The 20491-nt window shown below is 41.5% G+C and overlaps 1 long non-coding RNA gene across 1 annotated transcript; it reads right to left on the bottom strand.

Annotated features, from left to right (window-relative positions):
• Positions 1-14448: 14448 nt before the first annotated feature.
• On the bottom strand, positions 14449-17259 carry LOC139659329 (uncharacterized). Its single transcript, XR_011696227.1, has 3 exons — positions 17052-17259; positions 15113-15290; positions 14449-14644 (listed from the first exon to the last, which is right to left on the bottom strand). It is a non-coding gene; the product is annotated as an uncharacterized lncRNA (long non-coding RNA).
• Between the last annotated feature and the right edge of the window lie 3232 nt (positions 17260-20491).

Below are 20491 nucleotides of genomic sequence, written 5' to 3'. Positions count from 1 at the left end.
ATCACTATATAGTCAGTAGTGCAGAAACTGTGTTTCAACAGTGTTAACCATATTGTATGTGATGGTTGGGCCTTTAACAAAGTGCTGGTGTAGCTTCATCTCCCTGGGAACGCTTGCTTTAAATTCAACTATTTCAACACCATGACAGCTAGCAGGCAAAACTCATTGCCAATTGATTTTAGCGCATGCAAAATTTGCAACTGATGATGGCTGATGTATAATCTCTAAGCCTGTGTGTCTGTGTGTGTGACAGTTGTTTGATGTTGTTTTGTTTTTTTGTTTTTTTAATACTGAAGTGCCAATTGATGCAGTGCAATCATGTAACATGTCCCTGACAACCACAATCACTGTAGCTGAGCTCTTGTCCTTCTGGATTGAGAACATTTCCACTGTGATAATTTATTAAAATGATGGTTAATTATCAATGCGTTCTGGGAGAAGTCCAAAGTTTCGGTGGGATTGCTGTGCTCCCTGTGTTTCACATGGGGAGCTCAATTGTAAGACATTGCATATCTACTTGCAGTGTCCCACAGGACATACAAGGATTAAGTGTTAGATCCAATCACACCTTGCCACAACTTTGTCGCCAAGTTACAGGCAAAAATGCTGCACTGATGATTCAATAGTCAAAGTAAAAATGGAGAAATCCATCGAAGAAGAGCCAGAGAGAGCAATTTCTCCACTGACAGTAGCCTCAAACAAGTAAAATCACATTGATGAATATATTTGTGATTACTGGAAGTTGTCGAAAGGCATTCTGGGATGTGTAGGAAATCAGTAACTGAAGTAGAAGTAGATGAGGTAGGCTGAGGGAGAGTGAAAAAGTGGAAAAAGTGAAATCACAACACTCCTGGAATGCACCGAACATCGCAGATCGATGGATACATAACCGTGTAAGAATATACCACAGGGTGGAATTTTCCTTTAAGACAGTTACCGCTGACAACCCCACTTCTGACACCGGATCAAGGATTGTACAAACCAGAGTTCAAGGGTTTCGGAGCTCAGCCAGACTCAAAGTCTCAGACAAGCAATCAATTCTGACTCGGGAACAGCAGAGTTCAGACGCGGGCGGTGCGGCGGAGGCAGACAGCGGGTCAATATCGGAGTTTATTCAGCAAAACGTGCAACACGGGGTACATCAGAACGCACTAATTCTACAAGACGAACCTGGGTCTTTACATGGGGGACTGCTGAGTCATGCTGAAGGTCTTGATAGTTCTCAGTTTTATATATTTGCAGTTACACAGTGAAGCGGGTTTGATTTCTGTAAGATTACAAAGCGTGCTTCTACTGACAGCTGACCACAATCAAAGGATCATTTATGACATAGCAGATGCTGCATTCTTCATGTCCTTGATCATACCAGCACAGCTTTTGCATGTGGTGCGCAAACACATAGCTGACAGCGGTTTGATTCAAATCACTGACGTAGAGTGTGTTTGCACAGATCGTATCTTTCGAGTGGAGATGAAAGTAAAAACGAAGAAGGGAAAAGCAGGTTAAAGCGGGGGGGGGGTAAAAGAGAATGACTGTTCTGTGCCTCGGTGGTAGCAGGCACTCCAGTCTGTCTGTGTGTGTGTGTGTGTGTGCCTGCACTCACAAAAGCGCGGCCCGTCTCAGTAATTTCATGCTCTTCCAGTCACCATTAGGCCTTTAATCAACCGAGGGCCAGCCTAAAACTCTCCATTGGGATGCAGGGGGGGGGGGGGTGCAGATGCTTACATAATGGCTGCGATGTGAACTCAATTTCAAGCCTCGTCGTGGAAGAGCGGCTCGGCCTTTTTTTTTTTTTTTTTCGGGACGCCTGCAAAAAACAAAACAAAAACAAAAAAAAAAAAAAAAGCGGGATGTATTCGGGATGTTTTGAGGGATGGGGAGACGGGATCGATTTACGAGCGGCGAGTTTGCGAGTTCGGGGGGGGGGGGGGGGGCCTCCGCAAAAAACATCGTATGCGGTTCGGTCGGGCTGGTCCTTCCTCGTCTGTCCTTCCCGTGCCCTACGCCGTTAGACTGGTTGTGTAATGTGCCTAGTGTGACAGCGCCCCAGGAAAGCCAAGCCCATTCATTAGGGATAATGTACTGTAGAGGAGGGTGGGCACAAACTGTTTCGGCTCACTATTGGCTCGCTGTTTTCAAAGCAATAGATGTCCCTCGATGGCTCTGTTATGGCCTCATCAGTGTGTAGCTGTCATTGAATCCAGCGGCAGCCGCAAATGACTTCAACACATCCGAACACCACATGGATAAATTCGATTTCCAGCTTTAAGACATTTCAAAAGTCAAGTTTCAGCCTTCAATAGATAAATAAAAATGAAATTAATTTAAAAAAACAGTCTAATGCTGTTACAACAAAGACACAACTTGCACCAAGTGACACTGGCCTACATGGTGTCACACCGTTGTTGTGGTGACACCTGCACTGGTGCAGCTCAACCGCCTACTGTATGTATACTCCTCCTGGCTTCCTGTCACCTGAAAGACATCACTGTCCTCAAGTCACTATTGTTGCTCTTTGACACCATGCATTTGCCTCCAAAACTCCCCAAAAAAAGACTCAAAATGGTGTAAAAAAAAAAAAAAAATCAGCCTTATGTAATGCGGTAAGGGTTTCAAGACGGTTAATTAACAGTAATATACCGTGAAATGAAACAGAAGATAGTTTGTGAAAAAAAGCCACATGCTGACTAGAGCGGCGGAACTCAAACTGGGGGTCTGGGGCGCCTGGGGGTCCTTGTGTGTGTGTGTGTGTGTGTGTGTGTGGGGGGGGGGGGGTTCCAGGTGGTCCCCAGCAAAATGAGTAATAGCTCAATTTTGCTGCAATTTAACTCGCTATAATTCGCCAAAATTAGAGAATGCATAAGAATGACTATCGGAATCAAGAGGTTTCACTCTACAATTCAATACAAAATCAACAACTACAAAAACTCTCCTATATGGGGTGTGTCAGTTTGGACACCGGGGCCTAAAGAGGGGGGGAGGGGAGGGCAGTGAATCAACACCATACACCTGCCTGAGATCTGGGGGGGTTAGCTGGGGCTGGAGATAGCTGTGATCCTCAGGCCTGGAGGTTAGAGGTTAAGGCTGGAGGATGGGTCGTGGGGCTTAAGTATGACTCTATGCCGGGTGGGGGGTGGGGGGGGGGTTTGGACCTTCGGCATAAAGCTACATGCTTTGATCCAGGAGGCCGGGGAGCAGAGAATGCAAACTGGAGGCTATAAGGAGCTTAGAAACTATAGGTATAACTAGATGCTTTGCGCTGGAGGGGCTGCAGCCTGCATGTGGTGTGTGTGGGGGTGTGTGTGTGTGTGTTTGTGCAGCTGACGGCAAAGATAGGGCGAGAGCAGAGTGGCCACGGGGGATAGTAATGGCTTCACGTTGGGACTATCGCGCAGATGAGATGCCTATCAGATCGCCTACAAGCTGCTACTGCCACCACACTCAATAACCCACCGCCTATGATGGAGGGATGGGGTGGACGGAGTGTGGGAGGTGTTTGTTTGTGTGTGTGTGGGAGGGGTGGGGGTGGGCAACAGCTGGGAGGGGGGTGGAAGAGGAGAATAGAGGGTGAGGAGAGATGCTGGAAGGGAAAGGTGGGGGGGGGGGGGACACACCGGGGGGGCAAAGTGGACAGAGATGGATGGCGGATGAAAAAAGGGAGGAGGACGGCACTCAGTCAACGGAGTCGCTTGATTTAATTGTGTCTATGGATTGTTATTAGCATCAATTATTCAGTCGATTTGCGAATCATTTGCCGCGGAAAAGAGCTACGGCACATCGTCCATTAAGACAAGAGAGAGCGGGAGAAAAGGGAAAATAGCTCTTAAAAGCTATTCATTTGAAACAAAGAGAAAAAACAGCTGAGGCCATCGATCAACAGTAATAAAAAGCAAGAAAGGCGGAGATAGGGGGGAATGGTGGGGGGGGGGGACGTATGACCAGAAGAGGAGGTCATGTTCACGATTGTCATTCTTACCCCATCCATCTTTTCTCAGGAACACTGACTGTATAATGGATGGGTGGATCGCTGGGAAACAGAGACATTGGAAACACACAGTCGCAGTCGAAAATGCTGGCTAATGCTGAGAGTCTGATAGAAAACCCTCCCAGAGAGGCTCCGAGCATAAAATTCTCATTTAGTTTTGGTCATAAAACTGAATATAGTAGCCTTTTTGTGCTATTAAGACATATTTTAATGCCTGTGGTCACACATGGGAATTTTTCATCATGTTATTCACACAGGAAGACAAACACAAACACATTTCCCATGTGGGTCTGAGTATTTGCTTTGATTCAAGGTTGAGCGCTGCTGCAAAACCTATTTTGATTACAGAGAATCTAACGACCAACTGGCAACTGCTCTATAAAAATGTGTTAGAAATTAAACTCCCAACTAAACTGAGTATCACTGGACTTTAAACACATCAGATGCAGTGTGTGTGTTTTAGGTTTAGACCAATATGTGGTTTTTTGAAACTGCGTAGCAACATTTTTCAAAGTGCCGAAAGCTGATATTCAGTAATTTTTTTTTTATTTTGAACATTTTCATGCCAATAAGGAAATCAAATTCCCCCTGAATTTGATTCTTGCCAGGGTGGCAAAGCTTCTGAAAAAGCATTTAGACCACAATAGGACTAATGAAATTCTTTTAGGAGGGTTAGCCTACTGCCTGTGTGTGTGCGCGAGTGTGTGTGTGTGTGTGTGTGTGTGTGTGTGTGTGTGTGTGTGTGTGCCAGGATTCAGGTTGCGGTTCTAATCCTTGGCTTGATCATGACAGTTCATGTCAGCGGTGTGAGTGGGTTTCGGGGGGGGAACATTCGGTTTCAAGTTCCCCCAAGTCATGGTGGGAATCCTCCTCCGTGCCCATTCCATCGGCCGTGTGTCAGTAGACCGGGAGAAAACCTTAGTCAGAGAGCGGTGAGTAAGCCTAGCAACGACCCTCACCACGCACGCCCCCACACACACTCATACACCCCCCCCCCCACCCGCCACCCCCACGTGTTTCTGAGCCTCCTGGTTCCTGACTGAAGCTCTTTGGCTTCCTTCTCTGGTGCTCCACTTCCTCCCCAGATGGCTCCACTTTCTGGAAGCTTACTCATCTCGGCCCGGGCTCGGGTCTTTAGGGCTTTTCATGGGAACGCGTGACATCACCACTTCAAAGCGTGTTCGGTTCCTGTGACGTACAGTATGCCGACGTGTAAGGGCGAGTGCGAGAGCGTGCGCTACAGCACTGATGAAATTGTACACCGTTTGTTAAAAAAAATGTGCACTCTTTGCCTCTTTATAGCAGGGAAAGTCAGAACATTGGGTCTATACAGTATTGAAATGGGTGCCTACTAGAATTAGACCCTTTTAAAGAAGCTAGGGAGTCAGCGTGTCTATGTGATGCTTTCAGGATTACAACTACAAGCGAATGAGAACGATGCATCACGGAAGAGCAGCAGACAAACTCGCTTTCCACTATCAGTGACAGTGCAACGTTATCCTGGTTTGAGATGTTGAGTAACTTGGCATAACGTCGAGACACTTCCTGTGGTGTTACCTCACTTATCCTCAGTAATTTCAACCGCATCGCTTCCAAATCCACCCGCCTACAGCCGGCGTTGTTAACTGGAATGGGTCCACCAAAAAAAATAAACATTTATCTGGAAGCCGGTGGTTTCGTTAACACTTGAAAGGCCAATGGATTTTGGGAGTCTAAGAGCAGGCCAAGAAGCTGTCAGTGGAGGGTAAATATAATTAGAACTTTGTCCTTGCGTGACTTTGGAAATCCAGCAACGCAAATACAGAAAGCGGAGGGGCATTTCAATTCTCAAAATCAAAAAAATGATGCCGCTTGACTCTCCTCTGTCCGGCGAAACTCTTCCTTTTGTTGATACCGAGACTCGGCGGCAATCACGAAGCACAGCGAAGAGTCTGGCACTTCCGGCGCAGAAATGAAAAGCAAAGCACAAACAACTTCTGTCCATTTGAAAATAAGAAAACAAGACGTGTTACCTTTTCTCGCCGGGGCTGCACCACTTCTGACAAAAAGGTACAGCCCCGGTGACAAAAAAGGTACAACTCACAGTGTGGCTGAACAGAAGAAGCAAAGGATATAGTATAGGCGTTACCGACTCTAGGCAACATAGACTATACTGTGGCAGTGTGAATTAACTGCCAGGGGGGTATGCCTGAATATGCCGCACCACAGGTTGTGTGCCAATGCAACAAGGCGTCACTCAAACCTCAACTCGCTGAAAAATTAATCATCATTTAGCAGCATGAGGTAAATGACTTGAATGCCACCACGGTTACAGACGGTGAGATGTGACTGATTTTCCCTTGCGAAGACACGCCACACCAAAAATGAAACTGAACAAAAAGTTCTTTTTTTTTCCTGTATGAACTGGAGGCTTTGGTCAGCTCTTCCTGCCAGCAGTGAGTGCAGCACGTCTGACTTCACAGTGTGGTTTCAGCACGCAACGCCGAGCCAGAGAGGAAACCAACCTTGAAAAAGAGAATTACGGTAAGTGTTGCTAACCGGAGACCACAACAGAGGAAAACCCGACACCCACAATAGAGCAGGTAACGACTTCTGCAGTTTTCATGGAACGTCTATTCATTTTGGGAATGTAAGGTGCTAACTTACTCAGCTGCACAGGTGTCTCACCCCTATACCAGATTATAGCTTAAGCAATGAACGGCGATCTTGCTTCACAACTTGCAGTTTTAAAATCAGCCCTTCACTCCTATCGAAACATGTGGTTCTCCCTGAAGTGTACAGCAAACCTTCCAGACTTCCATTTGGCTCAAAAGCGTTTGGCTATTGATTTCTACGTTTTCTGATGAGTAATTCCACATGATGATTGAGATGAGGTGTATAGGACCTCCACACTGCTGTCAAGCCGGCAGTAGCTCAGAAGCAAGGAAGATTTAAAAGAAAATAATTTGCCTCTAAATTAAAAAATGATAAATTGGCAATTAGACTAAGCACTGGGCTGTATCCTACCTTGGCCTTCCCAGAGTCAGCAAATCACAAATTACTTATTTGTTAGAAGAAATACAATATTCACTCTGGTTCTGTATACAGCTCATTTTCCTATACAACTTAATTCCTTTGGGGACGGAGCAATAGCCTGGTCATCTAGCAAGCCTGCAGTGCAAAGGTGCTACTTTGTGAAGTGATTCCGCTGTAGGGAAATGAATAATGGGCTCATTAGTTGACAGACAACAAGAGATCCAAAAGACGCTTCATGCATTAATTCTTTCACCTTTAAAAGTAAAATACTGCCATAGAGATTAACCGTCGGAAACGCTGGCAACACAATGGACAGTCAGAAAATACCAAGTGGGCTCCTCAAACACGACTCCGTGCCATGACCAAGGGGTAATTCATAATCACACCAGGCGAATTGATAGATTTGGGTGTGGGGGGTGGGGGTGCGGGCGTCAGACTGTCTTTTATCCGCAACACTCTGCTTCCTGGCAAAAGCAGTGCACTTTTAATCCAGCTGATTTAGAGACAATCACTTTAGGAAGCGGCTAAAGCTGTGCTTGTCAGGCCGGCTATAAAACGCTCGGCTGTGCAAATCACTTCAGATGTGCTCTGTGGCTACATTGTTGGAAGAGCAGGAGACAGTTTGCACATGCTAAAAATGTATACACTTATGATACTGCAGTGTGCTTTGGATTAAAGTGTCCACCGAATTGGATATGTTATATATACACGACAGGATTCATAATCATCTTCACAGCCAGTAACAGGCATGAAACACAATATCCGATCACAAAATGAAAAAAAAAAAAAAAAAAAAAAGTCAAAATATGCACCGTTTAGAGCTGGATCTACACTAAAGATACAGTTTGTGGCAGTGCAGCACCATTTTGCTTAGTTTCAACTCGTAGCAGGCACACTAGCAACAAGCTTGATTTCAAACAGGAGAATGAGCAATTCAGTAACAGCAATTATATATTTACCAAACACTAACCAATATACACTGAATGTGAACATGATGATCACTGATGAGGTGAATCCAGGTAAAAGCCATAATCCCCTATTGATTTTCCCATTAAATCTATACCAATCACAAAGGAGGAGATGCAAGAGCAGCAGAAAGAAGAGAAGTTAGAGGATTTTTAAGCTTCTTTGAGACCACTGAGATGTGGATTGTGCAAAAGGGGCTGCAACTCAATATCAGGAAGATCCCAGTAATAATTTGTACATTCAGTGTACTTGAAGCCAAATGATTCATTCTAATAGTGTTTCTTTTCATGAGACCACTCTGGGAAAAAAAAAAAGGCATGCTAATCCAACCTTCAGTGAAGTCATGGAGACTTCTCGCGCCGACCTATTCAGGAGAGCTCATTTAAAGAGCAACTGTATGTTTTACAGCTCGGTCTAGGCAAATGACGTCGCATGCAGCGAATTGATCCCTTGCAGCTCAGTGAGTTATGAAAGCCACAGCTCTGATGTTTGTCAATGTCATTTTATGCTGTGGCTGCAGCTCTCTCCCCGGAGAAGAGTTTTCATCTCACAAAGACAAACCTGGCTAAGTAAAGAATTATACGGGCCGTTTTGACCCTTTGCTGCCAACGTGTATGACAGATTGAACAGACTGCATTTGATCCCAAGTAGGGAAGTGAAGAGTTTTTCCTAGGCTCAGCAAAAAAGCTCTTCTTCGAGTGAGGGACAGGCCTTATGCTGAGCCCTCTTTGCAAGTGCAGAGAGTGAGAGCGAAGTCACTGCCAAGGTGCTCCGGTGCCAAAGGTTTGTTCTAGAAAATAAAGGCTCTTAATTAAAAAGGGCTCTCGAAAAAAGAAAAAGTCAAGGAAACTAATTTGCCTAATTAAATAAAACCTCTTGAAGACATTGCATGAGGGAATCTCAAGCATTCCGATTCAAAGGAGGCTACAAAGGCAAATTGTTCTTTGGTCTTAAGTGGGAAATATAACCCCAGGGTCAAAGACAATTAACTCAAAGACAGACCGGCATTTGGAGAGGGAGCAGCAAGTTCCTGTGCAATCTCAAACTCTTTTTACACGAACATCTGTTTCCTATTTTCTTCCATCCTTTAATTTCCTCATTAATATTCCTATCACATCAATTCCTTGCCCAGCATGTGGACAAGAAAGATGCAGCGGGAGAGGGGATCAGGTGGTCAGATGTGGGGACTGGGACAATGAAGATAGGGTACAGGGATGGGGGATGGGATGCGTGGACATCAGATGGCTTAATATGGGGTGCGAGCCTCTGGTAGGGATTGGGGGGGGTGACTACGCAGCAGTTAATCAAGCGTGTAAGACAGACTTGTGCTAGACAGGCTGCCACAAAGACACAGCAGGCCACATATGGGTAGCCGTGTCCCTGGAGGCAGACGTGATACCAGATGTGAGATCACTCAGCTGGCTCTTCAAAGGCAGAATTTGTTCCTTTTAGTACGTCTATGTCAAAGGATACTGTGTGTTGTGTAATACATTATTATTACATTTACAGAGTCCCTGGTGAAAAGGCGGGGAGAGCTTTTCTCCCACTTCCTTGAGAACAAGACTTCCCTGGACCAAGCATCGATGAGTATTGATGTTGACTTTTCATCCCCCAAATGCCTGACTATGAGTCCACCTTGGCTCAAAAGAGCCGTTAAATCAAGCACCAAGCAACTTATGCCATGTGGATCAAACCCTGCATCTGCTATGATTTTTTGGCGTTCCCCTGCATTTGACTGATTACACATTAACAAGGAATAATACAGTGGTAAAATATTCAGTATTCGCGCAAATGATGAAAAATGATGAAAGGATGAAAAAATGAACAAACAGCAACACGTAACGGGAGTGGGAGTGTCTGTGGGGGAAACTGTCTTAAACTGGAAACTGTAGGTGCGCACAAGTGCATGCCTGGGCCTGTTCATTTGACACTTCACTTTTAAAGTGAAGGCTCCTTTTGATGTCTGAAATGTTTTGGCCTAGGTCTACATTAAAAAAAGGCAAAATTCAAGCCTTCCAAATACTTACCTCATACTTCTGACAATTTTTTTAGCCTGCCCTTATTTGGTTTGGCTAGATGCGCAATGTGTTTTACGTGGGCTTTGCTTGCCTAGAGAATAAGATTAAAGGATTGATTTGTATGGAGGGTGGGGGAGAGACACGACATTCATTGTGATTACTGTGTCATGTGTTGACATGTCAATAGGTTGCATAATTGTAAGGGAGCGAATACAGCATTCATATTACATTATTTGTAGCTTTTATTGTAGTGTTCTGTTGTGTTGTTTACTGTATGTCACATTTGTTGCAGCTATGACACTTGAATTAACCTCCAGGATGAATATGAATGTCTACCTATTTAAAGAGTGATTTCTCTAAAATGAATTTAAAGCATTATAAGCAACAGGATCACTGCTAATAATTCCCAATAGATATGATTAATATCAAAGTATCAAATAAAATATGTGTGCTTTTTAAATATAAACATTCAGTATGCAAATTGAAAGCATAAAGCAAAGACATTGTGATAAGAGACATTATTTCAGTATAAAAACAGTATTAAAACCTATAAAGCTTAACTATGAAAAAAAAATGGAACTGAGAAAACCAGCAGTGAAAAAAAGAACAGAAGTTGAGGAAAATAAAAAAAAAAAGGGTTAGGCTTAGGGTTAGATACTAAAGATACTTATATTATTGTGGAACTTTAAAGGTCAGAGGTCAGGTTCAGCTACAGAACAGCAGCCATTAAGCTGGATGTGATTCAGTGTCTTGCCCTTTTGTCAGCAAGGCAGATGCTTGCTGACAAAAGGGCTTGAACCTGGGTCGTCTGCTTGAAGGATGTTTTTTTGAACCACTGGGCCACCCTGCTGCCTCTAACATCAGCCACACCATAGGCTTTGTTAGGAAAAGCAACAATATCTGTAACTGCAACGCCTACTGTCAAAGTAGTGGAGGAGATGAGAGAAGCTGCTAAAAACATTTCAGCAGTCTCCTTTAGCAGAGGATGCGTGTAGCATCCAATAACACCTGCCCATAATGTAATAACTCACCCTAATGTAATGAAACTAAATGTAATCAAGTCAATAACACAAGTCAATAATGAAATAAAATCCTGAAACAGTAATGTCATATCATTTCTGCCAATAATGTCATAACGTGTTAATGTAATGCAGCATTGACTGATTTTGTAACAATTTTTGGCTGAATAATGAAAATAAAGTGCAATAAAGAAAAACTGACACTAAAATTGATATTCAATTGCAGTGGGGTTTTTTTTCCAATTGTAGGCTAATCATAAATTCAGTATCTGTCTAAGAGTGGGGGACAGTGGCACTAGGGATCTCTCATCTTGTTTTATACTTCATTTCGGGAGGGGGGCTCGACAGGGATATACCTTAAGCCCTTTTCCTTTTGTCAACTGAATGTTTCTCTCACAGCTCATCAAAGGAGGACTTTTGGGAGGACTGCAGCATCCTGTATGCCCTGTATGCTCTTAACGCATGCATGAATTTTGGTATGTTAAAAGTAGAGGCCCTGACATGTATACCTAGTTTTAGTAATGACTGAGCAAACCTGCCTAAAGCTGTAAACCAGTATGTAACAGGCAGTGGGTTGTAATGCGTTACTCAGTAGGGAGGGAAGGAAATGAGTAGTAGTTTTGGGAATTAATCCTGAGGTAGCATGTGACTAGGAAAATCAAAAATTGCAAAATTAGAATGTACTGGAAATCTGATCACCATTGCTAGACTTTGACATTCAATTAAAAATGTATAAAAACTATTTGTTTTTTTCCCCCCCTCGTTTTAAGACAGTGATGTGTTTTGTTCAAATGCTGTTGGGTGTTTCCAGGGGCAATTCAAGCGTGACTGGGGTTTTTCCTCATTTCCTGTATCCCCTTACTGTTTTACGTCACTGTAGATTGTTTTCCAGTGCTGTTATCACATTGTGAGATATTTGCTTATGTAATTATTTCGAAGAAGGTGCCAATTTGAAGCCGTGATTGTGTAAAATCAAGCTTTATTTTCTGTTGAATTTGGCGGAAGCGTCTTGCTTTGATTTGTCTGTTGGCTTCACTGGGTTGTGATGACAGAAGGCAGGTCCTAATGTAACAACAGAGAACGTTAGCTATTGGTTGAAAGTTTTATTTTGTTATTATATATTTATCGCATTATTTTATTTTATATTTCCTGTCTCGTCTGGTCTCTCACAGTGTTTCCGAATGGTCACATTAATATGAAATGGTAAATGGAACTTCTTTCATGTAAACGTTTATAGCCTGATATTATAGATTTATATATCGGCTGCTTCTCCTTCACAGTGATGGATTACCTTTATGGACTGAATTAGAAGTCTCCAGTTGTTTTCTATGCCATTTGGAATTGAATGGGAGTGAATGAACCCGAGATGTATGGCAAAACTGATATAAAAATATATTTATTTGTAGCGCATGCATGTAAAAACTGTCATAATAACTGTCATGTTAAAGGGATGGAAATGAGCAAAAACTCAAATCACGCTGGAATTGTTCTGTAATTATATTGTTTGATCTGCTATGACAGAGTAAGCCATCAAAAGCATAGCCCTTTTGGAAGATTGTGGAGAGGCAGATAGTGGCTGAGAGAAAAAAAGAGAGAACAAAAGTTTGAGAACAAGAAAGAATCAGAGACAAACAGTTCAGACAGGCAGATCAAAAACTCAGCTAGGTGACAATTTCAGAGCTCAACCAGAGAGGAAATATATGAACAGGAAGTAAAGCGCACGGGGATTTTCCCTCTGCTCTGCACATGGCAATCAGAGAAAGCTCCTAAAAATCACTGGAGCCTTTCACAATCTAAAGCAGTTCCTCTCTTGCAGGATCTGTTAAATAAATGACAAAGGTGAGGGACAAAAATCACCCTCTTTATTCTGCCTCCCTTCAGAAGACAGAATCAGGAAAGGATTCTTCCCGGCATCTAATACATGAGCGGAAAAAACAAAAGTTGAAAAAGTGTGTGTTTTGGTGGGTGTTGTTTCTGCAGAGTACTTTTCTATCTTCAAATGCAATATCACTACTTAGTAGCTCCTATTCATCCTGTCTCGTTCTCCTTACATCCGCTGTTCCAGTCAATACTAAGTGATCATAATGCATTTAGGTCATTGTTAAAGAGGAAATTGTGCAGGCTCAAAGCAAATTTTGTTGTGGTAATCTAAAACAAAAGGATGAAAAAACCCTGTTTTTACTCAGCTTGTCTTAAGAATGGCAAAGCTTCCTCTTTCACCAGTGTCAGCAATTTGGCAATCTTAGAATTGGATTCTTGTCACGATACGACTGCAATGTGACATTTGTGCATGAATGCAAATTTAAGTATAATGCACTCTAAGATAAATCAAACAGCAACAGCAAGGACAGCAGCACTAGCTGCTTTACATATGCCTTAAAATGACTGCACCCAACCTCTTTTTTCCACTGAATATGCCCATGCTTTCTCCTCTCCCTCCCCTCTCTTCTCTTTTTCCTCTCTCCACCTTCACTCCCCCCCTCCTTTCATAATCCGAGTCAGTCAGCCTTGTGTCCTCTAACACATCACGATCACAGTGGGCTGATTTAAGTAAAGATGACAAGCCAGACGGTTGCAGGCCACAAACTGAAAACCTCTGTTCGATATGTCACAGCCTGCAGATTGGGCCGTGGAGAGGACAGAGCTGCTGTGTGTCCTTTCTGTAACCCTGTCTTAGTGGGCAAGCCTCTCACTTACAATCATCATCATCATCACTGTCATCAGATTACCTCCGCTGTCACCCCATGTTGAAATATTCATATTTATCATAGTGGTTAAGTGGCTGAGATATAAATCAAGACTATACATTCTTGATTCAATGTAATTTCACAATAAAAACATATACTCAAAATGACATAAGATTTGTAGTATTGATATTTTAGTATTAGGTAGTATTTTAACACTATGTTTTTAGCTTTTTTGACATAATGCTTTAAAAATCTCCTTTCTGGTGATATTACCACATATTACTACATTAGAACAGCAATACAAGGTGACATATAAAGGTGAATTGTATTTATTTTGATGCTGTGGAGTGTGGAAGGTCTGGACTAAAACAGAAATATAGTCGAATTGTAGTGATGGTAGAATGAAATATTTGCAATACCATTTCAATATCACTGACTGAAACTGTTGAGTGAAACTCCGGATTTAAGTGTAAAAACTACAAAGCTCCAGTCATTCCCTGCCATGCCTCTGCGGCCATGTTTTGCAGTAAGTAACGAAATGAGTCCAGTGACGCCAGCAACAACTCACATCCTGTCTGTTGCATTATTCTAAAAGGGCAGTGACTGCCAAATGGAGGGCACCCTGCAGCACCCATCCCACATAATCCTGCACACAGCCTTGCAAGTGGGTGACCTGGACAGGGCTTTCCCCTCATTCTCTCACCTGTCCTGTGACTGCTCCTCGTACATCCTCTCCTTCCCCTCTTTGAAGAGCCGGATGGCCCGTTTGGATTTCTTCATAAGGCTATCGATGTAGATTTTAAAGTATTCGTTCTCACTGAGCTGTGTGAGTCTCTGGTTCTCCTCATATTTGCCCAATATAAGCCGTAGGTGCTGGTAGGCGTCAGGTAAGATATCCAAGATGTATGGCGGGCTGTTTTTCAGCTGGAGTCGGGGGTTTTGGCAGAGGCGAACCTGTGGCAAAGGAAACCATGAATAGGAGATTTGTTTTGTTACATGGCAGCAACTGACTGCAGCCGATCTGACATTTGACACAACATCAAGCAGGCACCAACCAACAGTATTATGCAAATTCCTTTTATTGCAGCGATACACAAGGGGCTTCCAGGGACTAGCGATGCTGCCGGTGTCTTTATATCTGGTAGAATTACATTTGATGAATACATCTGATGCTGTTGGACACATCATCACTGATGCAACCTGGAGTTTTACAGATATGTCAAAACCAACATGGCTAACATGAGAGGCTATCAAACACTGAGAACAGATGCTTGAATTAGGTTCACAGACCATCTGGAAATACGAGGGACCAATGTGCACCCCATTAGCATTAGCCCCACCTCTCCATGTGTATCTACAACAAAGACTGAGCCTATTACCGTGTGGCAGAAAGGCCTAATGGGTTTACCAATCCAAACTTACAACTTTATCCATGAGTTTCCATGTTTTCTCCACGGTCCGCCGGTCAGCGGCAGCTTGTTTCGGTGGCCCCACTGCATCCTGAATGGCATCAATGATGCCTAAAATCCGACCCTTGCTTCGGTTTGGTCCTCGTCCACCTGGGTTTCGGCCACTGAGAGCAGTTGCCATTTCCTATACACTGAGACAAAGGATAGGAGCCTAGTTATAGTCAGCGTTGAGCACATTAGCTGTCAGTGAAAAGTATCAGAAAAGTGTTACAATCAGTTACCCCGTGTGAAAAATAAATACATTGCACATATACCTGAAAATTTAGAGATATGTCTAAAAATGTACAAAAAAGGCCAAAAATGTATTCGTGCATATAGATGCCATTCATTCAAAATATATTTTGAGTGGTCAAAATATATTTTCAATATACTTGCAGATATACGCTGTCAACAGCTCATAGTAAAAATATTCCAAAATATATTTCAAATGAAAATACACTTTTGGACACATTTTGAAATATATTTCTTCATGTATTCTCAAGTTTATGTGAAACGTATTTTAGCAGCGTGGGACTTATTACTTAATTGTACAAGTTATCAGTTACCAGCTGCTTTCATTTCATTTATATGAGCGGAGTGGTTTTTGAAGAACGCTATCTACATGCTGAATGTTTATGCATTGAAAATTTAGTTTGGTAGTGTTTACTGTCAATGGTTTGGCTTCTAAGAGGAAAATCCTCAACCTACACTGGAAATACTTTCTGGTTTGTTATAGAATGTAGGTTCCAAGGAATTATTACAGGGTCATAAATGCTGAGGGTTAGGGTTAGGGTTAGGGTTGTGTTAATACCGTTGTTCTTCCCTGTTCAATAGATGCCTGTGAGGCCTGTTTTGATGCCTAACAGGCCTGTGTGTGAAAAGGATGGTAATAGGTAGTGTATTGCAGTGGCTCTCAAAGTGGGGTCCAGGGGCCTCCAGGGGGTCCCCAGCCAAAAGAAAAATAGTTCACTGTTATTTCACTCCCTAGAGGTTAGCACAATGACAGAATGCATAAGGATGACTATTATGATCAGAAATGTAATTCTCCCCACTGCTTTCATCAGAACAGACAGTTATGCAAGTCTAGACTGAATCATAACTAACTCCAAAAATCTTACCCTATGGGGGTCCATGGTCAAATGCACATCTATTTGTTTGGTCCTTGACGTGAAAAAGTTTGGAAACCCCTGCTCTACTGCATGCTGTTTTCAGTTATTCTCTTCCTTCAATAGTGCTGATGTCCATTTATAATCATGTAACTTCCAAAACATGCATTAATAATTTATGACTCCATGAATTGCAAAATGTAATCAGATAACACATTTTTAAAACTGTGCTGATTACAGTCAGCCAGTTTTTACTTTTGTAATTTGACTCAGTATTACAGTTACTACCCAATACTGATTATGCTGTGGTAAGTCACTGTAATAGGCCTATTCCTATGTGGACTAATAGTTTGTTAGTGTTACTCAACTGACCTTATTGTAGGCCTAGTTTATGTCATTTTATCTCTTATGGTATCACTATAACATTCCTATAATATTCCTATTAAAGGGACTTACAGTATAGTGTGTCCGTGGTATAAGTGAGTTTATAGTGACCTTATCTTACTTTATTTTTTTTTTTATCTCCTATAGTATCACTATGATAATCCTATCATAGGGACTTAGGACTTCAGATTTGCGTTATTTGCATAGTATCCTTCTATAATTCATAATAGGATATAGTTATTTTTTTTCCTATGGGTTGATTTGGTGTCAAGCGACTCTGATTGAGCTGCCAAGAGACTCATCGGTGTAAACACGAGCAAATGAAGCCCAGAACAACACATCACTGTACAGTCAGAGTGGGTTTTTCAACACTAACTTACATGAACTGATAGTTGTAATTAAAAACAAAAAGTCCTAACTTACCAGACCACCAGGGAATGTCTACTGGGATCCCTGCTGAACTCGGTCCACATCCAGTGCACAAAAAAACAAAAAAACAAGGAGTGTCCAGAGGAAAACAGTCGTAGGAAAAGTATCCACTTTATGTATTCCTGTTGATTCAGTCTAAATCATCCATGTTTTAGAGCCGTCTCATAAATGCTGTTCCACAATAAGTGTCGGAGGAGTTGGATAAACGCGAAGCTCCGAGGTCTGTACAGTCTCTGTATGTTTTGTACACCAGTATCAAGCCAGCTAGCACAAAAGATAACATATCCGGTTATGACTTTCAAAATAAAAACACCGGTAACGAACATTATTTTTCACATAAAGTAATCGTTTTAGTATTTATTTTACAGCAACAATTTCACTCCTTATTCAATCTAATAATTCAACTGAGTGTTTTCAATAAGTTTTGCTGTCCTCTACTACCCAGTGTTTAATTATTATTTTTTAGCAAAAGTGGTACATTGTAAACTCTTATTTTGAATGCCATGTCGTCTTACTTCCTGTCTGAATCCCGACTGGCTTGATGCAGCTGTTCCAGCGGTAGGAGGGACAATGGGAGTATGAAGCAATATTTTCCAGGAACCGACCAACGCATTGACAGAGTCGACCAGGCACCCATTGGTGCTCTGTGGGATGTGTCACCGTGTCAAGGTTGACAGAATCAATAACGGATAGGACTTCCGGTCACAATTTTCAAAATAAAAGGCTTTTTGATGAACATGCTGCCTTCATGCAATTTTGTTTATATGGCTTCCAAATAGATTTCTGTCAACTATTTCTTGATGTTTGCTCTCCATTACAATGATGAAAACTACAAGATCAAATTTGGACTTCGACTAAGGTATGGCCCATGGTTGCAATGCATTTGCATTGTGTTTATTTTTGTTATTTTATTTAACCTTTATTTAACCAGGAAAAAAGCCTCACTGAAATTAATGATCTCTTTGTCAAGAGTGTCCTGGCCAAGAAAAGGAGGAAGGAGGAATCTTAAGGAGGAATCTAAAAATGAAAATACAATTGCAATTATTTGCAAAATTTTAACCCTTTATAAATCATCTACTCATAGCCATATAGGCAGTGATGCAATGTTAAATAAAACAATCTATGTAAAAAATAGTATAATGCAGTGTATATATACAGCACGTACAGTATGATGTGCCATAGGTTAAAATCAAATAGATTTTAAAAAATTAGTAGCTGTCCATAAGGCATGTATTTTAATAGGTGCTTTTTAATGTACCAATTCCATTGAGGATTTCATATGATTTTTGTTGTTTTGTACATTCTGATAACCCCCAAATGTGACAAAATGTTATGCTTTTATTTTGAAGGTGAAATGGCCTCACTTCCAGCATTGTTCTGGTTTTGTCTGGCTGGCTTGACTCAGCCTGAGAAGAGTGACAGGAGAAAGGGGCCGCTCCCAAATAAATCCTTACAACTCCTCTCACTCTGAACAAACCAGCAATGGTCTGCCGGAAATGACACAAGAAGAAGAGTGGGTGTTAGAAATATGCACAGTGCCATAATTGGACATACAGTTTATGCAACAATTATCAATATTATTTACTCGTATTTGTCAAATACACACACACACACACACACACACACACACACACACACACACACACACACACACACAAAGCAAACCAATAATACATTTTAGAAGGATACAGTACAAATATAACAGCAAAATTATAAGGCCCTAGGAATATTATAGTGATGCCATAGGGGATGAAAAATAGCATGAAATACAATGAGATCACTATCAGCTCCCATACTGTACACACCATAAGTCCCATTGGAATATTACAGGAACAAAAAACTAATAAGTCAGTTTATTGTGATATAACATTAATGTATAGACATCATCTTTGGATTTTAATTACTTAAACTAAACAGGATGTTCCACAAATACGCACCACAATCCACGCAAAAGATTATGACCACAAAATATTTCATTACACACAAACCTATATGAGTTCACTTATATCACCATTGTCCAAGTATTCAGTTAGATAAAGACCAAGAAGAATCATTTCTGTTGAGTAAAGAACTAGTGACTAACCAGTGACTAACTTGAGGTACTCTACATATACACCTATATATGCATGTACATGTCCAAATATGTGTGAATGATTGCGTGTCCATCAGTCAATCAGTAATGTCCCATGGGGCCCTGCTGATAAAATTGCTTTTAGTATTGAGGTTGTTGAACAGCCAAATAGGCCCTTCCCAAAGAAACTACTGAATTTAGACCAGGAGAAGATTGGTTGCTGCTGTATGCTTGTTTTCACATAACATTTGCAGCCAGGGAGCATCCTGACTGCAGATCAGCATGACATGTCTATGGTAACAACCAGCATGTATTAACAGTAATCTGAAAGGCTTCATTGATTGGTTGCTTGTAAAACAAATGCATGTATTTCTTAAAGTAATAATCTGCAACTATAAATACATGTCTTTTTTCTTACTCTGTATTGCTAATTGATACCACACAATAGTGATTCAATAGCCAGTTCATGAAAGCTTTTACACTTCCACGGCTGCACGGGAAGTGATGCATCTTATGTTTAGAGAAGCAGCAGCAGCTGTTTGTTTGGAATAAATTTAAGAAGGTAGAAGAAATGCTGCAGTCTAAATTGAGTGTCTTTATTATTACAGTATGCTGGGCCAGTGTGGGCCGGTGCCTACACTGAAGCAATGACCCAAAGGTGCTGCCAAAATCAAGAAAACAAGAATCTTGCAGATTATCTCTTTAAATATTTTAGCAGTTGTTGAGAAGAAAAGCAAATGCTGTTCAATCATTAATAGAAATGTTTTGTTCTTGATTAGATTTAGTTACTATGAATTTGAAAGACTTCGCTACCATCATGAAACACTCCCACATTCAAGACAGCACCTGAAGGCAGCACAGCTGGGAACATTCTCAAGTACTTTATATCAACATGCAAATTGTTGAGGGGGAATATCTTAGACTGGACTCATACATTAAGAATTGGCTTGTTGTGTTGATGACCCAGAAATTCCTGGAGGTCACAGTTACAGTAGAGGTGTAAATAATGAAATAAGGGGAATAAGGGAAGTCTTACATAAGATTAGATGAAACTTTAATGATCCCCGGGAGAAAATTATGTTGTTGAAGCAGCAAATAGTGATAGGACACAATCAAATAAAATAGTAATATAAATATGAATAAAGCAAATGGGGGGTTATTAAAAGTAGTGCAACAGTTACAAAATTAGAATGTATTACTGTAAGCAGAAGTATAAGAATGAAAAGTATGAAATATATGAATTACAGCATGTATGCAGCATGTGCAAAATGACAGCAGTAGAACATACTAAGAAAAAGAAATGAATGAAACGTATGTATGATATGAAAATATACAAAAACATAAAATACATTCAGTGCAAAAA

The sequence above is a fragment of the Centroberyx affinis genome, unplaced genomic scaffold (assembly GCF_046629955.1).
Source record: "Centroberyx affinis isolate AG114_WGS23_722 - 3 ecotype Tasmania unplaced genomic scaffold, CSIRO-AGI_Caff_v1 ptg003067l_1, whole genome shotgun sequence".
In the NCBI taxonomy this organism is placed as follows: Eukaryota; Metazoa; Chordata; class Actinopteri; order Beryciformes; family Berycidae; genus Centroberyx; species Centroberyx affinis.
Note: the sequence above shows the minus strand (reverse complement) of the source record. Positions and strands in the feature narration are given on the sequence as shown.